We start from the raw sequence: 15,483 nt of genomic DNA, 5'->3' as shown, positions 1-15,483 counted from the left end.
AAAGTATAACAGGAAGTATATATTGTAGAACAAATGGATAAAGGAAATTATAGTATTTGTTTGTCATATCTAATTATCATTATTTTCTCTCCACTTGGCTCTGGTTCCTTGATTCTACAACTAAAGGAACCCCTAACCTGACATATCCTTAAACAAACAACCAAAAAAAGATCCCCTTCCTTTCCATTCAACACTCCTATTTTTATAATCCCTTAACTGCTACTACCAGATTCTAACCCTACCTAGAGATATCTGTACTTAAAGAACGAGAGATAATAGGCTATCTGCCACATCTCTCTACCCCAGGGCAGAGTTCTATCTATTCATGGTCTTCTCTCCATTTTACATTTTCTTTTTATTACTGTTTAATCTGATAATGAGGCAGCTAAATGGCCCTGTGGAATCCAGGCTTGGATTCCGGAAGATGAGTCTTCCTGAATTCAAATCTGTCATCAGATACTTAGTAGAAGTGTGACCCTGGCCAAGTCACTTAACCCTGTTTGCCTCAGTTTCCTCATCTGTAAAATGAGCTGGAGAAGGAAATGGCAAACCATTCTATTATCTGCCAAGAAAACCCCAAATGGGCTCATATAGAGTCAGACATGATTGAAAAATAACTGAGCAAGTCTGATAATGTTTCTAATTGCCTCCTCCTCCTTTACCTCCTTCTCTTGTGCTTCTCTAGAACAACTCCTTGAGGAGATTAGGATAAGTGGGTTAGAGGACAGGATTTGGAAATACCAAATAAAATATGTTTGAAAGTACATATTATTCTCGTAAGTTAATTTTGGGTAATGAGGGTATGTGGTGTGTGTGTGTGTGTGTGTGTGTAGATATGCAAGGAAGCAAGAATAAATATCTCTAACATCTCCTTCCTCTTACCTTCTCCAAGGAAGACTTTAATTCCTTTCAGGAGGGGAAGCAGGAGGTTGAGGCCAGGAGTTGTCCTCTCTGTTCCTCTCAGAGAGAGAAGAGGGAGGATATTAGGCTAGAGTTATTATCTAACAGTAGATAGATATATATTCACTAAATATTATTAGTCTAGGGGATATAATTTTTAGGTTCAAGCTAAACTCCTGATCATTATTTCCCAATGGGGAAGGAGGGCCTCAACCTCTATATCTGAGGCTTAACTTCCTTCACATCAAATACCAGTTCTACAATGAATACATATAACAACTAGCAAAGAAACCCATTTATCCAAGTCAATAGCAAATCAAAAATCAGAGTAAGTATACATATGAGGATATATACGAGACAACAGAGATTGAAGGAGTTGTCCTACTGGGGAGCAAAACAGCTCAGCTCAACCAAAAGAGAGAGTCCCAGATCTCGACTAATGGGCAAATTTCCCCAAAGTCTCAAAGGACATTTTTAAAATTCTGCATGTCATCTTCTTCCCAGGGTTTTTATCTTTTCATACCCCTGAAGAGAAGTTGGCTTAACTCATGTTCTCTCTCAAAGCTGGAAATCAGAAGAACTGACAGGACTAGAGACTGATTTCTCTTTTCTCTTGCTCTTGCCACCTCCACTGTGTCCCTCACTCATCTCTACAAGTGAGAAGAAAGTTTCATACCAATGGGCTTTCTGGTTTGGGTTTCATTAGAAAAAAAAATAAAAAGTGAAAGAAACCACATCAAAATGTGTTAGGTTTACCAAGTGGACTGGAGAAAAATTTAAAACATAGCTTAAAGCAGTGGTTTCCAAACCATGATGTCATCAATAAAAAAAATTTTGAGTATATGCCATGCATCTATGTATATGTTCTATTTATAAATTATAATGTGTGATCATGGTTCTAAGTTCATTTTATTTCAATAATTTATTTTAATGCCTGTCATAGCTTTAAAAGATACTTCATTATATTCCAAAGAAAAGAATGCATTATTTGTTGCCCTTGTTAAATCATACTACTTATTGTTTAATCTTATCCACCAGTTATGCAAAGTCATGTTGAAATTCAGCAGTTTTTTTCCAAAATTCAAAACAATCAGTTTTTCCTGAGAACTAAAACAAAGGTATTGCATTTTTATAATTTTAAGAAATGGGTTAAAAAGTACTAAAAGTACTTCTGAGTTACTTGACCAACATTTTCTCTAGTCCCCACTACCTCTCAAATAATCTTCCACACAGGAATTGTATTCCAGAGGTAGGGCAATTACAATTATTTTCACAGGATATGAAAGCTCAACAAAGTAATGGTCTTATAAATTAATGATATTGAATGCCAAATATGAAAGCATCCCTTTCCTGTCAGCCTCCAGCTTTAGCAGAGTACACAAACTAATCTGTGGACTTTTGCTTTGGGACCCACTTAGAGATTTTTCTCCTGGTACATATGCCTTCCCCCAACAAACAGTGGATATTGACTGTGCTCAATTATGTGAAGTAGAGAAGGACATATGGAAGGTGGTGACTAGATTTCCTTCTTCCTGGGTTGGTGCCTAGGTTAGGGAATCCCCAAGTGGCAGAAACTATGCACGGAATGTCCATCCCTTCTTCCTTCAACCCTGTGAAAAGAAGCAGAGAAACTAAAAATCTAACAGAGGAAATTGGCTGAGGGGGCAAGCGTGTATAGCTGCACTGAGTCTAAAGAAAAAGGGTCTGAAATTCAGTTGGGGCCAGGTCTATTCCCTTCTGGTCCCTTCCCCCCCACCCCCCTTTATCCCCACCCCAGGCTGCTTGGGCCTTGCAAGAAATGAGGCACTTGAAAGTAAATTCCCAAACGTGGAAGGAGGCTGAGCAGGATCTGAATTCTAGTCCTGAGGGTAAATCCATCGTCAAAGTGGAAGAAGTCAGAAAGTGAAGAATGAGAAAATATAAGGAGGAGGGAAGGGAAGAGGTTTAAACCACCAAAGATCTCAAGAAGAGGAAAATTCATTTTAAAAATTAGAACACAAGCAGTCAAATCAACAGACTAGACACTAAAATTAGAAGAGAAAATGACAACTAAACTTTCCAGAAAGTTACAGACTTTTCTAAATAAATATTGCAAGACAAAGGAAGTTAAATTTATACCGAGTGAAACACAGAACCCTATAGATTCTCGAGTACAAGGAACCACAGCAGGATGTCATAATGTTTTAAGAGAGAAATTAGAATCTTGAGAAAAATTAGAAGGGAACAAAAGGCAGGTATGTGGTCTACACAGAAGAAATAATTAACAGAACAGAAAAGCTTGAATCCACATTGGTGAGTGTTTTTAAAGAAGAGAGATAACAATAGATTGCAAGTACAAATGTACTGAAGTGGACAGTCTGGAAGAAGAAAATTTTGAAAAAAAGGTAAAAAGAACACAATCTCTGTAGAAGCAAAACACATTGATCTTGAAGACAGAATACATAGGGGCTGCTTAAATATTATAAGCCTGGGACAGCCAGGTGGTGCAGCCACCTGGATGAGCTCCAGCCTTGGAGCCAGGAGGACCCGAGTTCAAATTTGACTTCAGACACATGACACTTACTAGATGTTTGACCCTGGGCAAGTCACTTAACCCCAATTGACTCACCAAAAAGGAAAAAAAAAATCATAAGCCTCCCAGAAGAATATGGCAAATTAAAAAAAATCAAAAACCTAAATACCATGAGTTACATGCATATTTTCTCCCCCATTAGATTATGAGCTCCTTGAAAACAGGGACTGTCTTTTATATTTCTTTATGTCCCCAGTCTTTAGCACAGTGCCTGCCACATAGTAGGTGCTTAATAAATGTTTATTAACTGAGTGACATTGGTTTCCACACCAAAATCACAGAATGGAAACGTTTTCAAACAGTCCTTTTAAAATTAATTTTTATTGATATCTTGTTTTTAAATCACCTACATTTCCCACTGTATTCTTCCTCCAACCTCATCCATGTGTGACTCTGACTTTGGATCTGTCAGATTTTTTTCTTTTTTATCTTACCTCAGCTGACCTTTCTTGCCTACAGGTTAGCTGGACCCAGATAGTAATGTGACTGCAAGCCCCTCCTGTGTTCTCTCTTTCTAAGTTTGTTTCCGAAAGGGAGCTTCAGTATCTATGTAATTTATTAGTCTATTGAGATTTAACTAGTATGACAATGCACTTAAGATCAAAAGGCACCTAGATTTGAATCTTGATTATATTTTGCTGAATGTGTGAGAGGTACCAGGTTGAGAAAATGTGTCTTTGCAAAATATGGGAAAGTGTGTGGGTAGAGCTGGGAAATTTTTTTGTTTTGTTTAATCTGTGCATGTATGTATATGATTAATTGAATTGGAGTTTTTTCTGAAAAAAAAATTTGTTATCTTATCTTGATCAACCCAGATAAAAAGATAACCTTATCTCTACCTATCTGTGCTATCTGTGCCTGCTTGTGTGCAAGTCACTTCAAATCACTTCATTTTTCGAAGAGACATTTTTCTGTGAAGGTTTCCTATGCTTCCCAAAAATCTAGGTTTTATAAAATCACTTTAAGCAGCTGTTAATCTCTTCATTCACTGAAGTTGAAAAGAATAGAACACAGAAGAATTCAGAGAGAAGGAACCATCTTTTTCATTGATCTTCTGAAATATTGGTGTCTTGAAAAATAAACATAAAAGGAAATCAGAATGATTGCATATGATAATACTGTTATATCAAAAGGAAAAATAAACCCGAAGAAATTAAAATAGTTGAAGTCAGGTTTCTAAGAGTAATAAGATTACTAAATTCTAAGTATTTAATTGTTTTATAGAACATATATTGAACTTCATTATGATTTTACCATGTATTGTGAAATTGGATGAACTTATTTTCCAAATTTATAAATTATAAAATACAAGAGTTTCTCTAGTCATCATTTATATGATAGAAATATATGTATTTATATATTGTATTTCCTCAAAATGGGGGGAAAATTTTTGTTCACAGTAGCAATGTGGAGTGTTTTCAATTGTGCTAAATGATTTCTTAAAACAGAAAGTAGAAACCTCTGATTATTTCGCTATCATTAAGTGATTATTAGAAGCAAGTTAGTTCCTCTTTTCCTCCTCATTCTTTTGAAGCAATGATTTGTATATTTTCCTTTGATTTAAACTTTCCCTAATGTGATCAAGTTATATTTTATTACAAGGGAAAGTTTTATTGTATTTTGTGTCCTAAAGATGTATGCAGTATAATGTTTCAAATTTATTTGAAACACAATTGTAACAGGGACTAGCACATACTCAGAGATCAGAGAGACTCTGATGGCATTTGGTCATGTGAAAGAGGGTAGGGAGAGTAGTGATGACATGTAAGGGAAATATCTTTGAGAGTTGAACATGTGTAGATATTCTTTAACTGGTTCTGGTGTGCTAACCAAGTGGTTGAGAAGACTTTTTGATTGGTTATGTTGCTGAATTGGGGTGTCTGCCACAAGACACTAGTGAGCAAAATCTCAATCTTATTCTCTTTGGCTGCATTCTGTTCAGCAGCTAATGCTATTGTTTACAATCCTTCACTAGTGGAATCCAGTGAGAAACAAAGCTCTAAGGGGAGATACTGACATGTGGCTCCATTAAATGGGCCTATCATTGGCTTCTGTTTGTTCTTTTCTGTTTTAGGTGAAGAGTTTGGGGACTTGACCTTGTGAGCTTTTCAAGATCAGAAGAGCAAGCCTCTGAACTTCCTAGGTTTTTTGGCCGCTCAGCATTGATGAACCAAGGAAAAAGGGGTGACCTCTTGGACCCAGTTCCAGGCAGTATCTGACACAATGACTTATCCAGAAGTCATGTCACATCTGGATATGAACTTGGTGGGATCAATGTTATACAGAAACTGCTATATTTTAGTTCACTCTCCTCAAAGAATCAGATGGAATAATGGAAATGAGTTGTGGGGAAATGTTTATACTTTTGTTCTTGCTATATCTTTGTAAAAGCTATTTAACATGAGGCGTAGCTAGAAGGTTTAGTGGATAGGGCACCAGGCCTGGAGTTAGGAAGACCTGAATACAAATCTGGCCTCAGACACATACTAGTTCTATGATGCTGGGCAAGTCACTTAACCTCTTTTTACCTTAATCCATTGGAAAAGGGAATAAATGGCAAACCACTACAATATCTTTGCCAAGAAAAGCCCATGGACCATATGGTCCTAGGAGTCACAAAGAGTGGGATATGACTGAATAAACTGATGTTAAGTAGTTAAATGGCACTGGTAGGGCCTAAAGACGATGGCAGTAGAGAAGACTTTTAAGCTTCTCAGGGTACCTTGAAGGGGAGCTGTAGCTAGACTGGCTCTTAGAGAGTGAACTAAAGTATAGTTGCTACACAAGTCTTAATATAAATTTAGCCTATGCTGAAATTTAAAAATGCTTGTTTTTACATCAAACAGTGCAATCAGAAAATTTAGAACTTTGGTATTTTAAAACAAAACAAAACACTTTTAATTTAGAATAGAACTAGAAAAGAAGAAAAGTATTCCTAGCTTTGAAAAGGTAATACATTTCAGGGTAATACTTTTAACCTCCTTAAAGAATTAACCTGTTCCAGATACCTATAACCTTTATAGTATTTCAGCAATGCCTGTTTTTAATATTGTTTGTTCTTTGTTGCCTAAAAATCTATTTCCTTGATTTGAACCCATGTCTTTAAGACCCTTCAGGACCCTCAAGTAGTTAAAACATAGACTGGTCCTTAGATCTTGAACTACATAGACTATTAGTGGGAAAGCTTTCAAAATAATTCCTATAGGAAAGGAAAGAGCAATCAGTTGAAAATCTAGTGAGAATCAAAAACATCTCTATTCTCAAGTCAAGAAGTTCTTGATCTTCTAAAATATGATAATTGGAAATTTGGTTTTAGATTTTAAAATTTCAGATTAATTAAAAACCTACATTGATTTTGTACAAACAGTTTTCTACACAGAGAAGCTAACCATTGTTTATTTAGAGCATAACAAAAACAATATTATGAAGAAGTTGTTTGTTTAATACACACATATCATTCATATATACATACATACACATACGTATTAAATTTGGTGATTTGCCCTCTAGAACACTGAACCCCATTGAATAAGCTATAGTCTATTCAAACAATTGAGTTTCTATCATTAACTTTCTTATTTTATTCTGACTTGTGTTTCTTTTTCTCCCTCTTGCTTCTCACTTTCTCCCGATCCTTAATCACAGCAACCACGATAGATCTAGCTTTCAGAACAACCTAAGACAAAATTGCAAGCACGCAATCATTAGCTTCTATGCTTGAAATGTATGCATTGAATTGTAATGTGAAAAAATGTATTGATTTAGAAATGGCATCAAGATGTAGGCTCAATTATGTAAATAACAGTAAAACAAAATTTCCCATGAAAGCATAATCCGTAGACTAAAACCAAAAGGCTTCTCCATTGATACAATGAATTTAACTGAGGATATAGTAGTAAAAGAATGACAAATTTTAAATTTTGTTTGCTAAAAACCAGCCTTGAACTTTTATATAGATATAAGTTGTTTGCATTCAGTGTTGTTCTTCCAGATCATATGGATGTGAGACCCTGGATAGTAAGATGTGATAATCTAATGTATCCACCCTTTCCTTCCCCCTCAATTTGTGAATTTGACATCATTTTATTGTTTTTTAAAAAATGTCTATTTTAATTGTAAATCAAATGGTGTGGTGAATATATTATTTTTTTAAATTTCTGTTTGATCTGGAAATACCCATAATTTGACAAAGCATGTGGGAAAGAAAAAAAAAGGGGGGCACAAAAGCAACAACCTGATTTTATGAGAATGCACAAAGGCGTTTAGATTTTAGCTTAGTTCTCTATTTTTTTAAAATATAGTTTGATTCCTTGGGATGCTTGACTTCTCTATTGTACATGGAAATAACTATATATCTTGAAGCTGATTGATATCTATATTGTATTATTAAATATAAGGACTAAGGAAATGAAAATAAGAGATATGATAAATGTTGAGGGTTGAAATAAAACATAATTGCCTTCCCCTTAGACCTTAAGATATTTAAAATATCAGAAATCCATCTAGAGATGCTAGGTCATTGTTTGCTCACTCAACTAATTATCTATTATATTATCTAATTATCTATTCACCTATGTAATGGACATGTGTGAACAAAAGGGGAATTATTGTATGTTTTGGATTATTGGATGATATTATAACTGAACATTACTTATTGACCATTGACTATTGATAATAAATGTCATCATTTGCTTATGGATTGGTTGTTAACTATGACTTTTTAAATCAGTTATTGATCAGTACTGTAATTTATAATAGATTATTATAGTGCCTACTGATTTTGCATTATTATTGTTGTAGAATTCAGAGGTTCTTAACCTGTAGCCCATGAACTTTCAAAGAAATTTATTTTGATGACTGTATGTCAACATAATTGGTTTCCTTTGTCAACCTAAGGATTTTATTTTATACATTTAAAAACATTATTCTGGAAAAAGAGTCCATAGGCTTCACTAGATTGTCAAAAAGGTTCATGACAGAAAAAAATTAAGCTTTACTTCTTTATGGATGTTTTCAAATTTCTGCTAATTATGAATATTTTGCAAAAGCTTTCATTCCCAGAGACAAAAATTCCTACTCCAAATCACTGAGAAGAAAAAAACCATTTGGAAACCTGCTAAAACACCCAATAGGTACCCTAATCACCAACACTGCTATTGAATAACAAAGCTTTCAATCTGGGATCCAAAGATTTCACTTTAAAAGGCTCTGCAGAGGTTGACCTTGAATAGAAGGGCAGAGTGAATGTGCTGGTAACTTCTCTCTTGCCCGAAAGAACGAAGGATAATAAATACATAATACCCTTCCTATAACCTCAGATATATTGAGTCTTGGCTAATCTTATTAAATGCCATTCCTGTCCTAAACAAGCCCCTACTACTTAGTAAACTCCCACATAGTCATTTCCTGTGTGAAATCTCACAACACCATTGTTTGATTTTGGTGAATGTTTTGTTTTATAACCCTTGATGTTTGCTTTGAAAATATTATGAATAGAATGTTCTATGTAATATGAATGAAGGGTTGTGCTAGTTAAGACCAAAGAAAATGGAGTTAAAAGTGTTTAAACATCTTATGTGAACCTAAGTGACTACAAAAGAGGTTTTCAATATTGTATTATTATGTACTGTGCTATGGCTGTTAATAAAACCCATGTCTTAAATTTTTAATGCTAACACCACAACTACACTGTGTTCCGAACCGTGAAAAGTAAAATTTACTATTTGAGGTAGAACTTCTTGGGACTGTAATTCTGACTTAATCTCAGTTTGAACTGAGGCAAAATGTACTTATGCTGCTGAGCTGATAATGCACAATGCAAGGGAAATGGCCAACTGCTGCCCATCAGGAGTGATACCTCACATATCCAGATGTTACAGCCAGCACAGGCAGATACAGATAGTTGAGAGGATGGTATTTAAAGGTAAAGACAGCATCTTCTTGACTCAATTTTCCCATTGGGTTCTTTGTCCTTTGAGAAGGAGTTTCCCACTGGGAAACTACAGGCCTGACTCTCATGTCTTTTGAATAATGTGAAGTTATGAGTTATAAATTGACTATTCTAAATGATCAAACAGAACGAAGGAAATTAATTTTCAACTTGCCTTGTGAGAGGCCTAGACCTGACAGTTCCTAGCAATGCCTCACTTCCCTTCTTATATAAATCCCTCTGACCAGTAAATAAATACCTGATGATATGTTGAGTTTCACTATGTATACTTTAACCCACAGAGGTAGAAATACAGGTATCAAAATAATTTTCTTGAAAAATAAACAATTGTTTTGATGTGACGTGTGGAGTACATTAAAAATATAGCAGATAAACCTTAATCCATGAGCTGATTTGGAGGACCCTTGGTGAAGGGATTCTAAGGTGCCTTTGCCCTATTGTCCTTCTCCATGAAATCATCTTTCACCCGCTTGCATTAGGTGGAAAGGGTGACAATTATTCATGACACAATTAGAAAACTTCCTTTTGTAATATAGCACTGCCTAACATTTTATAGCATATTAAAATGCAAAGTGTCTTTCAATATATGATCTCATTTGGTCTTTACAACAGCGCTATGAGGTAGGTGCTATTACTCAGTGTCACACAGCTAGTAAGAGCCTGAGGTAGATTTCAAACTCAGGTCTTCTTTATTCTAAGTTCATCACTCTACCATGACAGGAAGCCCAATACTTCTGGAACTGATGTATCTTCATTTCCAGATCAATCACCAGTGCCTTTCTCCCCTGAGGATGACTCCTCCTGAGGCCTGTTCCCTGACTGATGACCACCCCCTTCTATCCCTATTTCTTCCTCTCTTACTCATTCCAGCTGCTTTTTATGTTTTGTCTTTCCATATTAGAATATAAGCTATTTAAGAGTAGGAAGGTTTTGTTTTCTTGTTTTGTTTTTGTTTATTCTTTTTTGTTTATGTATGTTTTTGTTTATAAGGATACTCAGAGCTTTGCCTATCATAAAGAAAGTGCTTAATTTCTCTCTTTCTTTCTCTCTCTCAGCTCAGTCCTTCACTGCGAATACCATTTGTAAACATACAGATTGATTTTTCTAATGTGAATTATACTTTTTTATGATCTAAAGAAAAAGAAACTTTAAAAAGAATTTATTAACTATATTCCATATGTATGTATAATTATTTGCTAATATTTAGGGTATATTGGACTTTCCCTTGTGAAAAGTAGATATTATTACAGTTACTATATGATTTTAAAGGAATATAGTGCCAGACATGATATTCCTTTCAGTTTGTCAGTGTTGCCAGAGGCACCCACTTTACAGAACAAGTTGTAAGATAAATTGCAAGAAATTGCAGATTCAACAGCATTCTCGTTGCCTATACTTTTTGATGAGATTGTACCTCAGTGACCTGTTGCTATCCCTATTGTTCTTACACTCAATAAAACACTCTAAATAGAAAAGTATCATATGGCCTAGTCAGTCAAAATGCATTTTTTAAACATCCAGTAGGTGCCAGATGCTGTTTTAAGTGCTAGGGATACAAAGAAAGGTAAAAACACATTGTCCCTGTCTTTAAGGAGCTCACATTCTTTTTTTTTGTTTTGTTTTGTTTTAATAGGCAATGACTTGCTCAGGGCCACACAGGTAGTAAGTGTTATGTGTCTGAGGCTGGATTTGAACTCAGGTCCTACTATATCCAGTGCCAGTGCTCTATCCACTGTGATGCCCTAGTAGCTCACATTCTAATGAGAGAAACAAACATACAAACAACAATGTATATATAAGATGTATATAGGAGGTCAACTCAGAGAGAAGTCACTGGGGGAGAAGGGGGTGTAAAAGATGGGATGTGAACTAAATCTTAAAGGAATCCAGGACATAAAAGTGAGGAGAAAGAGCATGCTGGGTAAGGGGAATAGTCAGTGAAAAGGCAAGGAGTCAGATGATGAAAAGTCTTGTGTGAGGAATAACAAGAAGACTGGTGTCACTGGATTGCAGAATATGTGGAGGGGGGAGTAAGGTGTAAAAAGATTGGAAAGGTAGGAAAAGGTCAAGTTGTGAGGGGCTTTAAAAGTCAAACAGAGGATTTGATATTTGATCCTGTAAGTAATAGAGAGCCACTGGTATTAGGGAAGTAGTATTTTCAGACATGCACTTTAGGGATATTATTTTGGCAGCTGGATTGAGAATGGACTGGAACGGGGAGAGATTGACTGTTATGAGACTCTTATGGCCCTCCCAACACCAAATAGGTCTTCAAGTAACAGATAAGATAGTGAAAATTTTTAATTAATTGTATTAAGACTGTCCACCAAGAGCTCTCTGAAGTTCTGCCCCAATCGCCTGCCACCTACTTTGCCAAACACTGAGAAAAGTGACTTTAAACCCCACTGCAGGAATCCTGTGCAGCTCCAGTTACCCACCAACATTGCTGGCTACCATCTGGGCACCAGATATGGTCCTATCCATCACACTGCAAAGGGATCAATTTCCTAGGATACCTACTACCCTTTTGTCCTTTATCCTCCAAACTGTGTGTGCATCTATCTTTGGAGCTGAATGCCTTTATCTCCTGCCCTGAATCACTACACGCAAAGAAAAACAAAGCTAGGATCAACAAACAAGACTGTCTCCACACCATCTGGATTCTCCACATCATATCATATGGCAATAAAAAAATGAGAGCCTGGATTCCCTGGAAGCTCTGATATAAATACTTCATCCTTGGTCCCTCTTCCTAATACCCATGCTTTATGCCCAATAGTGTTGCCTGATCTACAAGTCCCCAAGTGTGTAATTAGAGCCCTCTAAGGTTGATAACTGTACCCCCAAATCCTGTCTCAAGTAACCCAAGTGCTGAATTTTTGCATATGGAACTACTAGAGATAGATAATATTGAATTAAACTGTAAAAGGCTCAAAATGGGGGTATGAAACCAAATGGTGGATGGGGGGGGCCTGTATTTTTTCCTCTTTTCAATAAGCTTCCAGTTTCAACTACAATCAATCAATGAACATTTATTATGTGCCTACCATATAGCAGATACTGTGCTAAACACTGGGGATACGAAGAGACAACCCTTGTCTTCAAGAAGCTTATACTCTATTGACTGTAATAAACAGGAAGTCCTTCTAATCCCTATATTTTGACTTCCTATATCCCATTTCTTTTTTTAAATAGTATTTCATTTTTCACAATTATATGTAAAAACTATTTAAACATTCACTTAAAAATTTTTAAATTCTAAATTTTCTTCCTCTCTATCTTCCTTCCCTCCTGGCAAGCAAATTGATGTAGGTTATACATGTGCAATCATGCAAAACATATTTCCATATTAGTCATGTTGTGAGAGAAGACATAGACAAAAAAAACATGAAAAAAAGTAAAGTGAAAAATAGTATACTTCAATCTGCATTCAGACTCCATCAGTTCTTTCTCTGAATTAGATAGCATTTTCCATTATGAGTCCTTTGGAATTGATGAAGTCATTCACAGTTGATATATTCCATTTCTTGTGCAAGGTCAACCAAAAGACAGATATCCAAGGTAGCAGATAAATTTTTTTCCTTCTCCCTTCCCCTGAAACACAACACATTGCCCACAAAGTCAGTAGTTGGCTGACTGGTTGTGAACCTAGAAATGACTATGTGTTTCTTCTATGTACCATAAGTGGGAAATGGCCATTGAGTTAGTTGGTCCATAGAAACATATTTCTCTGTTTGTCAATTATTACTTCTCCCTGCCTTAACATATAACTTTTGGATAGAATAAAACCTTTTACTGGCTTGTATTCTAATTTGTAATAAGGTGAATTTTCATGCCACAACACTTCTAATGATCAACCAATCAGTAATGATTTATTAAGTGCCCACTATGTACTGTGCCTTTTGTATATAAGGTCAAAAATAAGTCTTTTCCTGAAGGAGTTTATGTTCTTTAGGGAGAGAGAAGATTTGTATAAATAAATATATACAAAAATATTCAAAATAAATACAAGATAATTTTGGGAGTGAGGGCATTTAGAAACTAGGGAATCATGAAAATATTCCTGCAGAAAATAGTGGTTTCAGTTGTCTTGAAGGAAATAAGGGACACTAAGAGGCAGAAATGAGGTGAATGAGGAAAGGTCCGAAGTTGAGAATGATACTCAGGTTTCAAAACTTAGGTATAAAAATCCTAGGGCCCTTTTGGAATCCGTAACTCCTTTCTCTTCCTTCCCCCCACCTCAGTTTTTAAAAGTATAGTTAAATCTTATGCTTAGGTTCCCTCTATCGTAAGGGCACCTTCTCTTGACTATTCGTTCCAGATGGAAGTTGTCAAGGGAAAAATGTAGGGTGAAGAGGACCTGGGATAGAAGCTCCTTCTACCCCTGTGTGAATATTCTGTAAGGCTTCATCCTAAACCTTCTTCTTTTTATCTCTATACTCTATTTGTTAGTGATATAACTTGATCCCATGAGTTCAACTCTTACTTCTCTGGAGATAAGCAAATCTATATATTTAGCCTATGCTCTCTGTTTAGTTTCTCATTTCTGATTGCCTGCTGAAATTTTCACCTATGGGTAGTTCAACGTCACATAACTCAAACAGAATTTATAATTTCCGCAGGCTTGATACCACAAAATCATATTTGACTCTTAGGATACCTGGGTTCAATTCCTGCCTTAGATACTTCTTGGCTTTATGATTTCATCTTTTAGACCCCCAAAATTAGGGGTATAATTATTATCTGTGAAATGTGGATAATAGTATAGTTTAAACTTTAAGGTTATTATTATTTGTTATTATTGTTACTGTCATCCCCCTCTATATTCAATCAGTTAGTTTCCTAGCTTTGATGATACTACATCCATAACATCTCTGACAAATAGTCCCTGTTCTTTACTCATAGTATCTCTGGAGTTCTAGATCTCATCGCCTTTCACAATTGTAATAGCCTCCTAATTGGTATCCTTCAGACTCACGTCTCAGATTTAGCCTTTCAGTGATTTGCTTTGTTTTTAATACAGATTTAATTAAATTCAATGTTCATTTAATAGCTAATATTTTGATTCAACAAATAATTCATTTAACATCTATTATGTGCAAGATATTGGGCTCTGTGCTAGGGAGACAAATCTTTAAAAAATGGCAGACGTATCTATCAGTTCATACCTGCCAATGGTCCTGTCCCTCTAACACCTAAGGATTTAAAAAAAAATGCTCTCTGCCAACACTGCTACTCCAAATTTATGAGTGAAGGCTAGGTTTAAGTGGCACAATGACCACCTCCATCAGTCACAATCATCCCACACATGAAAAGAAGTGTACTATATTTATTTATTCACATTTTACCCTTCCTCACCAATAGTATACACACACACACACACACACACACCCTTTTCAGAAGAAAATTTAGAGAAAAAGTTTTCTCCACACACTCCTACTAATCTAGCCTCCAATGATGTTAAGTATCTTGGGAGATAAATGAAAGAGACCACTCACTTCACTTTAATTTGGGGTCTTTTGTTGTGAAAAAGTGACAATTCTTCAGTTACCAGGCAAGAATTTCCAATTCAAAGTCCATCAACTACATTGTTCAAACCCATTTTTACTTAATACTTCTTTTAACCAGTTAATCAGTTAAGATAACTAGCTTTAATCAGTAAGACCACATTTTCGTCTTTATCTTATAACAAGGTGCTCGTAAGACTACTGGCAAAAAGTTTGCTTTCAAAATAAAAATGTTTCTAGGACTAAGCAGTTATGCTAGAGAATATTGCAGTTGAATTCTTCAATGTAAAAGTGTGAGCAGGGATTTCTCACTTCTCAGCATTGTTTTTCTCTTCCCCTCCTCTTTTTTACCCCTATAATGAGCTCTTGGAGGATATTGAAGCACAGCTTAGATCATGTTTCAAGGAATATCATTCAAGAAGAAAAAAAAGAGAAGAAAAGGAGTTTCAGCTAAAGTATTAGAGTGCACAGAAAAACCCTAATCATTCACGGCAGAGACATCTTGATTGATTATTAGGATGAAATGCACTGAAATGAGGAGCTTTTCTCAGAGG

The sequence above is a fragment of the Vombatus ursinus genome, unplaced genomic scaffold, assembly GCF_900497805.2.
Source record: "Vombatus ursinus unplaced genomic scaffold, bare-nosed wombat genome assembly UNPS02014805.1, whole genome shotgun sequence".
Lineage (NCBI taxonomy): Eukaryota > Metazoa > Chordata > Mammalia > Diprotodontia > Vombatidae > Vombatus > Vombatus ursinus.
This window is presented reverse-complemented; position numbering follows the sequence as displayed.